Source organism: Oncorhynchus mykiss, chromosome 13 (assembly GCF_013265735.2).
Source record: "Oncorhynchus mykiss isolate Arlee chromosome 13, USDA_OmykA_1.1, whole genome shotgun sequence".
NCBI lineage: Eukaryota > Metazoa > Chordata > Actinopteri > Salmoniformes > Salmonidae > Oncorhynchus > Oncorhynchus mykiss.
The window spans coordinates 39,729,031-39,737,981 of NC_048577.1; positions in this window are offsets into that span (position 1 = coordinate 39,729,031).

Genomic DNA, 8,951 nt, shown 5'->3' on the forward strand with positions numbered 1-8,951 from the left:
TGTTCTGAGGTTGATTTGCACTTTTCACCAAAGTACGTTTATCTCTAGGAGAGAGAACGCGTTTCCTTCCTGAACGGTATGACGGCTGTGTGGTCCCATGGTGTTTCTACTTGCGTACTATTATTTGTACAGATGAACGTGGTACCTTCAGGCGTTTGTAAATTGCTCCCAAGGATGAACCAGACTTGTGGAGGTCCACAAATTTTTTTCTGGGGTCTTGGCTGATTTCTTTAGATTTTAAAGGTAGGCCTTGAAATACATCCACAGGTACACCTCCAATTGACTCAAATTATGTCCATTAGCCTATCAGAAGTTTCTAAAGCCATGACATCATTTTGGGGAATTTTCCAAGCTGTTTAGAGGCACAGTCAACTTAGTGTATGTAAACATCTGACCCACTGGAATTGTGATACAGTGAAATGTAAGTGAAATAATCTGAAATTTGTGGAGTGGTTGAAAAACGAGTTACAATGACTCCAACCTAAGTGTATGTAAACAACAATTGTATTTATAATCTGGATGCCGACATTGCTTTTTCTGATATTGCTCGTTCTGATATTTCTGATATGTTTAAACCTTTTGGATCATGCATGTATTGTTATTGTATTGTTAGGTATTACTGCACTGTTGGAGCTAGAAACATAAGCATTTCACTGCATCTATGAAAACATCTGCAAATCTATGTATGCAACCAATAAACTTTTGATTTGTTTTCAGTGAGAGGTTACTTTGACAGTATTAATATGTTCTGATTTATCACAACTTCCTGCGGGTCACTTCCTCTTGTTCCTCCTTGTTGTGCTGCAGCGAGCCAGCAGCTGCATCTTCATAAAAGTAATGAGAAAATGTCTCTTACTGACAAATGTATTGAAGTACCAATTTACTGGCCAAGCCTGCTGTAGGTTATGTTTAAGATGCAAATGTACGAGGGGGAGTTAGTGTTTACGACTAGGTCATTAACAAGGAGCACATTGAGCGTTTGAATTTTGAGTGTCTCGGTTTATGGAGGCTGGATGACAAACTGAACATCTTCTTACAGTCAACGTCCTCGATCTTCCCATGACAACATCAACATAATCTGGCTCAGACTGGTTTCAGGTGAAAGCATTTAGTGACCTAGTATAGTCCTGTGGGCAGATAGAAACAGGTGGCATATATACATACATATATATATACACAAGCCTAAAATCAATGCCAAGCGTCAGCTGGAGTGGTGTTAAGATCGCCGCCATTGAAACCTGGAGCAGTGGAAACTCGTTCTCTGGAGTGATGAATCACACTTCACCATCTGGGTTTGGCGGATGCCAAAAGAACGCTACCTGCCCAAATGCATAGTACCAACTGTCAAGTTTGGTGGAGGAGGAAATATGGTCTGGGGCTGTTTTCATGGTTCGGCCTAGGCCCTTTAGTTCCAGTGAAGGGGAATCCACATAATTTTGATCATGAAGTGTATATAATCCACATAATCAAAAAACATAAAAGCAGTTGGTTTCAGTTGCCCTGTGACCTAACATAGGTTAACAACAAAACATTTTGGTAGCAGATAGAATATAATAAATGCTAACAGCATAGACTAGCAATAGAGCAGTAAAACATCAAAAGTAAGGTTGAAACAGATCATCTGATAAATGTGTTGACTATGAAAGAAATAAAATATACAGTGAACAAAATGTATATATATATATATATATATATATATATATATATATATATATATACACATATATATATATATACATATATATATATATATATATACATATATATATATATATATATATACACATATATATATATATACATATATATATATATATATATACATATATATATATATATATATATATATATATATATATATATATATATATATATATATATATATATATATATATGTGTGTGTGTGTGTGTGTATAAAATAAGCAAATAAAAGACCAAGAAATGTCTTCAGGTAAATTGTTTGGTGTGTGCATGGTGTGTGTTGTCCATCTCGGTTACCTTATGCCCGCCTGACCTGCCAGCTGATTTGGCGGCCATCTTGCATAGGCCCCTGGCCACTTGGATAGTTGAATTGATTTTATATTGGATAATTAACAACATTGAGTCCCAGATCTGTTTCTGCTGCCTTACCAGTTCCTATTCTCGTTGTCACGATTTTAGCAAACTGTGATCTTATGATGGTGTGTTCTCTATCTCCTTTGGTGTATTCATAGTACTGAATCTTAACAAGGACACTTTGAGAATCCAACTTTGAACCACATTTAGAAACACACAAGGTGTGCAGAATTCAATAACTGAACAGCTCCAGGTACTGGGAAATGGAATCACTTTATTTGGGGTTCCTGTGCCTCCAAAGATTTAACAATCTAGCTCAGGGGTTTCAAACATCCGGGGTCCAATCCGGCCCGTGGGTGGTTTGAGTAAAAATATAAATATTTTGGGATTTTTTGTTGTTGTTGAGTGGTGAGACAAACCACTAATATACCAAATGGAAACAGTGTAGTAATTCTCAGATTCTCCGGGAATTCTCCAATTACAGTAGTCATGGGGGAATGGGAAAGACAGAAATAAAAATATGATTTAGTAACACCTTTATTCGTTTGACACGTAATAATAAAGCAACCGAGACAAGGAATTACAAACACATTAGCTCATTCTCCTAAGCCCTGAGAAATATTAGCACAGTCGGAGAATATTCATTTCTAAATAAATAATGGTGGAACAGTTTATGAGGAGGGCATCTGGCTTCATATTTGTATTAGCTGCTGCACTCCTACAGCAATGTATCATGATAAAAAGGATTCATGGAGGCAATACGGCACAGCAGTTATTCTAAAATATGGTTTCCCATTCCTCTGGAACAACACTGGAGAAGGAGGGTAGAGGTATGACCCTTGAGACCACGACCAGAGAACTTAGAAACGACATCATTCATTAGGCAATGGTTGATCAAATCAATGGCTGCTTTGTTCTATTCATTTTTCATTAGCCTCAATCTATATTTGCAGTACAGTGACAGTGGTTGTCAGGTTACATACTGTACAGTGTTATCCTTTCATACTGTAGATAAGGATTGTTCGCTTGCTCTACCCTTGTCTTGCATACTAACATTTCAGTGAAACACTACTATTTTGGTATGTGCTAAATGTTGATTTGTTTACACGGCAATATTAATGCATCAAGACAGTGCATTTGTTATGAATCTCAAAGACAGACTTGTCTGCAAATTCACAAAGAAAAAACATCCTCATACAGGTAATATAATGGGGGGGGGGGGGGGGGGGGGGGAGCCTCAAACGATGTGACAGAGTGGGAAAGTTGCCAAGCCAACAGCCACATTTGGTGTGCTGTCACTTTATTGTCAGAACATAAACTCTGTTGTCATAAACAAATCTCACACGGAGGAGCTGACCTCGCCTCGTCTGATTGGCAGGTCCAGGTAATTCTTATCGCCGTGAGTGAGAGCATCTCACACGGCTGTCAAAGCCGTTGAAACCTGATGTTTGAGCAATTGAAAACCTACTGAGCATCCCATCTGTGGAGATCTGCATCTGCTGAGCTGTGTTATTGAGGGTTATCATACCTGGTTGATCGCTCAGCAGCACAGACAGCATGCTCACTACCAACACAGCAGGAAGAGAAACATGGAACATTAATCCCACGTTGTGTGTACCCAGCAGCAGAATCAATGCAATATACTCACTGTGTATGACTGTCTAAGTTGGTGGTGGTCATGAACACCAGAAAGAACCTCTGAAGCGCTATCTACCGCACCACTTGGTTGCTCCACTAGACTGGGGAGGCCTGGTAGGTATCCGGACAGATCTCCCTGATTGATCACCATACAGCAGACCTGTGTACAGGAGAGTAGGTGAGGTGAGCCTTAGTAATACACTGACAAAATACAAACCTGGTCTCAGAACATTTTGTGTTATTCTGTACGGAAATCCAAGACCCTCCATTTCGTATGATATGTTACATTTCGTGTAGTATCTATTCATTTGTGGATGTCCATCATCCATTTCGTATGATATGTTACAAATTTGCAAAATCTACAATATGTTATGAATTTGCAAAACGTATGATATGTTACGAACTCCAATTTGTTGTGGCTAACATTAGCTAGATGGCTAGGTTGCTAATGCTAACATTAGCTAGGCTAGGGGTTAGAGTTAAGTTTAGGTGTTAGGTTAAAGGGTAAACTTTAATACAGGAATATCTATCCTGATTGTCTAGTCACTTAGTCCCCGAACCAAATGTACATATTACCGAAACTATCTCGTACCCCTGCACATTGACTCGGTACCGGTATTCCTTATTATTTATTGAGTTACTATTTTTTTTATTTGTATTTGTTAATTTTCATACTTTTTAACTTGACATTCTTGGGAAAGGGCTCATAAGTAAGCATTTCCCGGTAGACTATTCAGGGGCATGTGACAAATAACATTTGATTAGATTTTTTACACATACTTTTACACACACGGTTCATTACATTTAAATATATAAGATATGTACTGGCTGAAATGTAACTGTACTCTTTGAGAAATGTCAATTGAAGTGACATTTGGGATTATTGCAAATTACTCCAAAGATCATTCTATAATTATGGGGAACCGATTGTGTGTGAACAGATTATTTTCTTTGGCGAGCGTGTTATCTCAAAGAAAACAAACCTCTTGAAAGTAGAACATCATGGCGTTGCTATTTGGCCTGTTCATGTGCCAGCAAATCTATATTAAAATCAGTCCATGGTTTGGATGGTAAAGATAGCAATCAGCAACAAACAGTCTGTCTATGTCTCTACGCTGGGTTAATCTTTGTGTATTTGTTTCTTCAGATAACACCAGAAAGACTTGTGAAGGAAATTGTACCAAGGCATTATCAAGATGATAATGTTACATGTTGTTTTTGCTAGTGTGGTAGCTCTTTTTCAGGTGGTATACAGCTTCTGAGACTAGACGTAGACGTAACATGGTAAACGAGAATCACACTAGACACTCAAATGAGTTTGTTATGGTTACATGAGACAGAGGTTACTTATGGCAAAAACAAAAGGAGGGTGGTTAGGTGGGCGTATAACGCGAAGGTCTAGCAACCCAAAGGTTGCATGTTCAAATTGCAACATGGACAACTTTAGCTAATTTGAAACTTTGCAATTAGTTACTACTTTTGTAGATACTTTGCAAGTACTTAGCATGTTAGCTGACACTTCTCCTAACCAAAACCGCAACACTTTAACCTAACCATAACCTTAACCATTTAACCTAACTCCTAACCTTAACCCTAAATGTAATCTCTAGCCTAGCTAATGTTAGCCACCTAGCTAAAGTTGGCATTAGCCACCTCCCTAGTGTTAGCCACAACAAATTGGAAATCGTAACGTATAAGAATTGCATTTCGTAACATATAATAATTGTAATTCGCAACATATCATATTAATTGTAATTTGTGACATATCATAATACGAAATAGATGATGGACATCTACAAATGAATTCATACCATAAATAACATATCATCCTAATTTGAGAATCCCGGATTTTCGTTTACTATGTTACGTCTACCCCTGAGTCCAGGTTGGAGGTTTAGATGAGGGCCTCACCATGCTTCAGTGGTCATGATTAGGGATATCATATGGCTATCAGCCAGGGGTTCCACACCACCACTGGGAATAGTTTTCCACCACACACACACACACACACACACACACACACACACACACACACACACACACACACACACACACACACACAAGGAGTATGTCAGCCATCAATCTGGGAGCTGTCAGCTGTAACCCGCTGGACCTGTCACAGAGAAACAGTCCCTCTCTCCATGGTAACATTTTTCAATGGCCAGTGTCTGTAGCTATCTTGCTCTGAAAGTCAGCCTGTGAAGGGCTGATGGACTAGTGTTGGGGAAGAGAGGCTAACAAACAAGTAGTGTGAGAAAGTACGAGAAGAGACAGAGAGAATATCCTGACATTGATGTGACAGTTTGATGTGAACTAACTAGCAATGACAAACACTGTTGTGGATAGTGGAGATGAGGGAGGAAACAAAAAAAACTCCTTAGAGAGAAATGACCCGTGTTCAAGACCGAAGAAAGAATTGATTGTACCCAGGGTGGCACATGCTTCCTAAAATCATACATTTTTATTCAAAACTACATTCCCTACAGTAGATCATCTCTATAGATAATCGGCTTTACAATGTTTTACTGTACTTCAGACCAGCTATGAGCAAGACACTTGGAAATCCAATAAAATTGTGACATGATTGTTACTATTTCTCAGAGTTGTGTGCTGCCCCCCACCTCGACCACCCTACATCACAGAAGATGAGACAGTAGTGTTTTTATTTCTAACTTGGCTTACCTCTGGGTCCTTAGTAACTGTGCGCCCGGTGCGGTGACCGTCTTTAATAATCTGTAGCTACAGACAGGTTCATGTTGCTGACCTTTAGCTGAGCTGCCACATGCATATTAAGCCCAGGTTCCTGCACTCCTTCACTACTGCCTCTCTGTCTACGTCTTCCCAGAGCTCTTACCGTGAATTCTAACCTGCTACTCCAGCCCTCAAGAATCAATTACCATCGATTTTCTTACAAAGTTCCCCGCACTCTCTAGGGCAGAGTCAAAATACGGGACAAAGGAGATAAAACCGCATGTGAATTACTAAAGTAACTCGCCCTTTACTGTGGGAGACTGATATTATTGAGTGCGAAGAGGAGGACGTCGGTTCCACTCTGCTTCAAAGCACGGAGAATGTGAGTAAATGGCATCCTCTGTTAAGTGTGGGGACATTTTAAATGGCTTGCCTTCTGGAGCTCTGCCAAGCCACAAATCCCTTTTTATGGCATGGTATGAAATGGCGTACAGAAATTCAGGGAGATATGCCTGTGCAAAGACAACCAGGAAGAGTTCTTCTTATACTCATCTGGCTTCACTCTGGCATGGTTTTGGCAACCCACATGTTGTTTATTGCAAAATGCTAATGAAACTAGCGTGCCATTTCTCTTCCAGCAATATCAGCTAGAGGGCAACAAGCACCCTGGGGAGGGCCTCCATTGATCAATATTCAACTCATTTTTCTGAGTTTCAACGTTTGTCCGCCCTTGGAGAAAAAAACCAGCACGACAGATTTTTTTTTTGTCAACACAGTGATTAGATTAGATTTACTGGGCTTTTATTTCGATGGAGTCTGGCACTGGTGGGAGTGGGACTCATTCACAGCACATATTGTTCAAACAACATTTCCATTCACACTTCTATTTTTCTCCCCTGGCGTCACCGTTAAAGAACATCCATCCTGATTCTCTCTCATGCCTACAGCTGGAATCTCAGACACTGAAATCAGTTTAAATGCATCCTCACAACCTGGACTGGCTGACAATGGAAGTGGTGGTGGATGTGTTGTGGGGGTAAATTGTGTAATATCTCTACAGGTACTCCCAGTACATGAAAGGGATGTGGTTTTGTGTTCCAGGGGCATGTAGAGCTGCCAGACAGAGGAGAGGAACACAGCGGGGTGGTGGGAGGAGGTTGACAGATCATCAGGCCTGCTAGGCTCAGCCCTAATGGTCTGCAGATTACTTCAACAGAAGCTCTGGCTATGGACTGACATCATTAACTACAGGTTTATACTGGCTGAAAGGCAGAGATGCCTGGCATCTGACTGCCCTGTTAAGAGAAGTCTCAGTGAGCAGAGCTGGTGAGAAAAGAAGAAGGGGTCCGGCCTACATAACACCAAAGTTTGAGTTAGCGAGGTAACTTTGGTCAACTCTGATAATGTGTCATACGAAAGTGGCTCACCTTTTAGCTAGCCATTTCTATGGCAACGCATGCTTCAGAACTAACCTTCTCCAGGGCAGGCTAACTCACCCTGAATGAGATGACTCAGCCGCATGTTGTGCACCAATGAAACCAGATTCCCTCATTCACCATCTCCTTCATTTGAGAAAGATGACCGGTTAAATATATGAATCAAAAGTGTTTCGTAAAAAAAATAAAAAATGTCATTCAAATACCTATCACATTACACATTGAGTAATGCCAGGATACATTTTAAAGATCATGCACAGTAAAACTTTTCTATGACAAAAATGATTGGTCACACTATTGGGATAGTTCAGATTTTCCATCTGTACGTGTTCTACAGATGACCATAATATCAACAAACTATCTGTTGATAAGCAACTGCTTGCTAAGGTCACAGTTAGGGTTATTATGAGGATTTTTGTAAGGGTTAAGGTTAGGGTAATAGTTAAGATTAGGGTTAGTAGATACTTCGTTGAAATGTTACTGTACTATCCTAATAGGAGCGGGGGAAAAGGTTATCGTGCGCATTGATTAGCACGCCAAAGCACATCAAAAACAGCATTAACAATACGTAAATAAAATAAACTTCTAGCCTATTTCACATCATAGCCTGCTGAATTTGCAAGATACTGTAACTTATCTTTCATTATGATTTCGACAAAAATGGTTTGATGGTTTCAGCATTGTCTCAATCAACAGTTTGGTCTTTGCGCGTGCATGTCGCGCAGTTACAAGCCCGCTAGAGTTAGCGGCAGGCAGAAGAGCAATATCCACCGTCATAGTACGAATGAAGCCTGATCTGGAATGTGAAGCTAACTGAAGCTGGCTAGCTTTATAAAAGCCTGAGTAGATCTAGTTTCATTCGTAGTATACCCCTCGGGCGTTTACATTTGTTGGATGACGTGAAAATAGGTCTTTAGCCACGCCAACGATATGGGTTTTGCATCTAAAGAAAGATGCATATGCAGAAAAGAACCCCATAACTACTGTAAAATATGGTGGTGGATCTTTGATGTTATGAGGCTATTTTGCTTCCACTGGTCCTGGGGGTCTTGGTTAAGGTCAACCGCATCATGAACTTCACCCAGTACCAATACATTTTAGCCAAAAACCTGGTTGCTTGTGCCAGGAGGC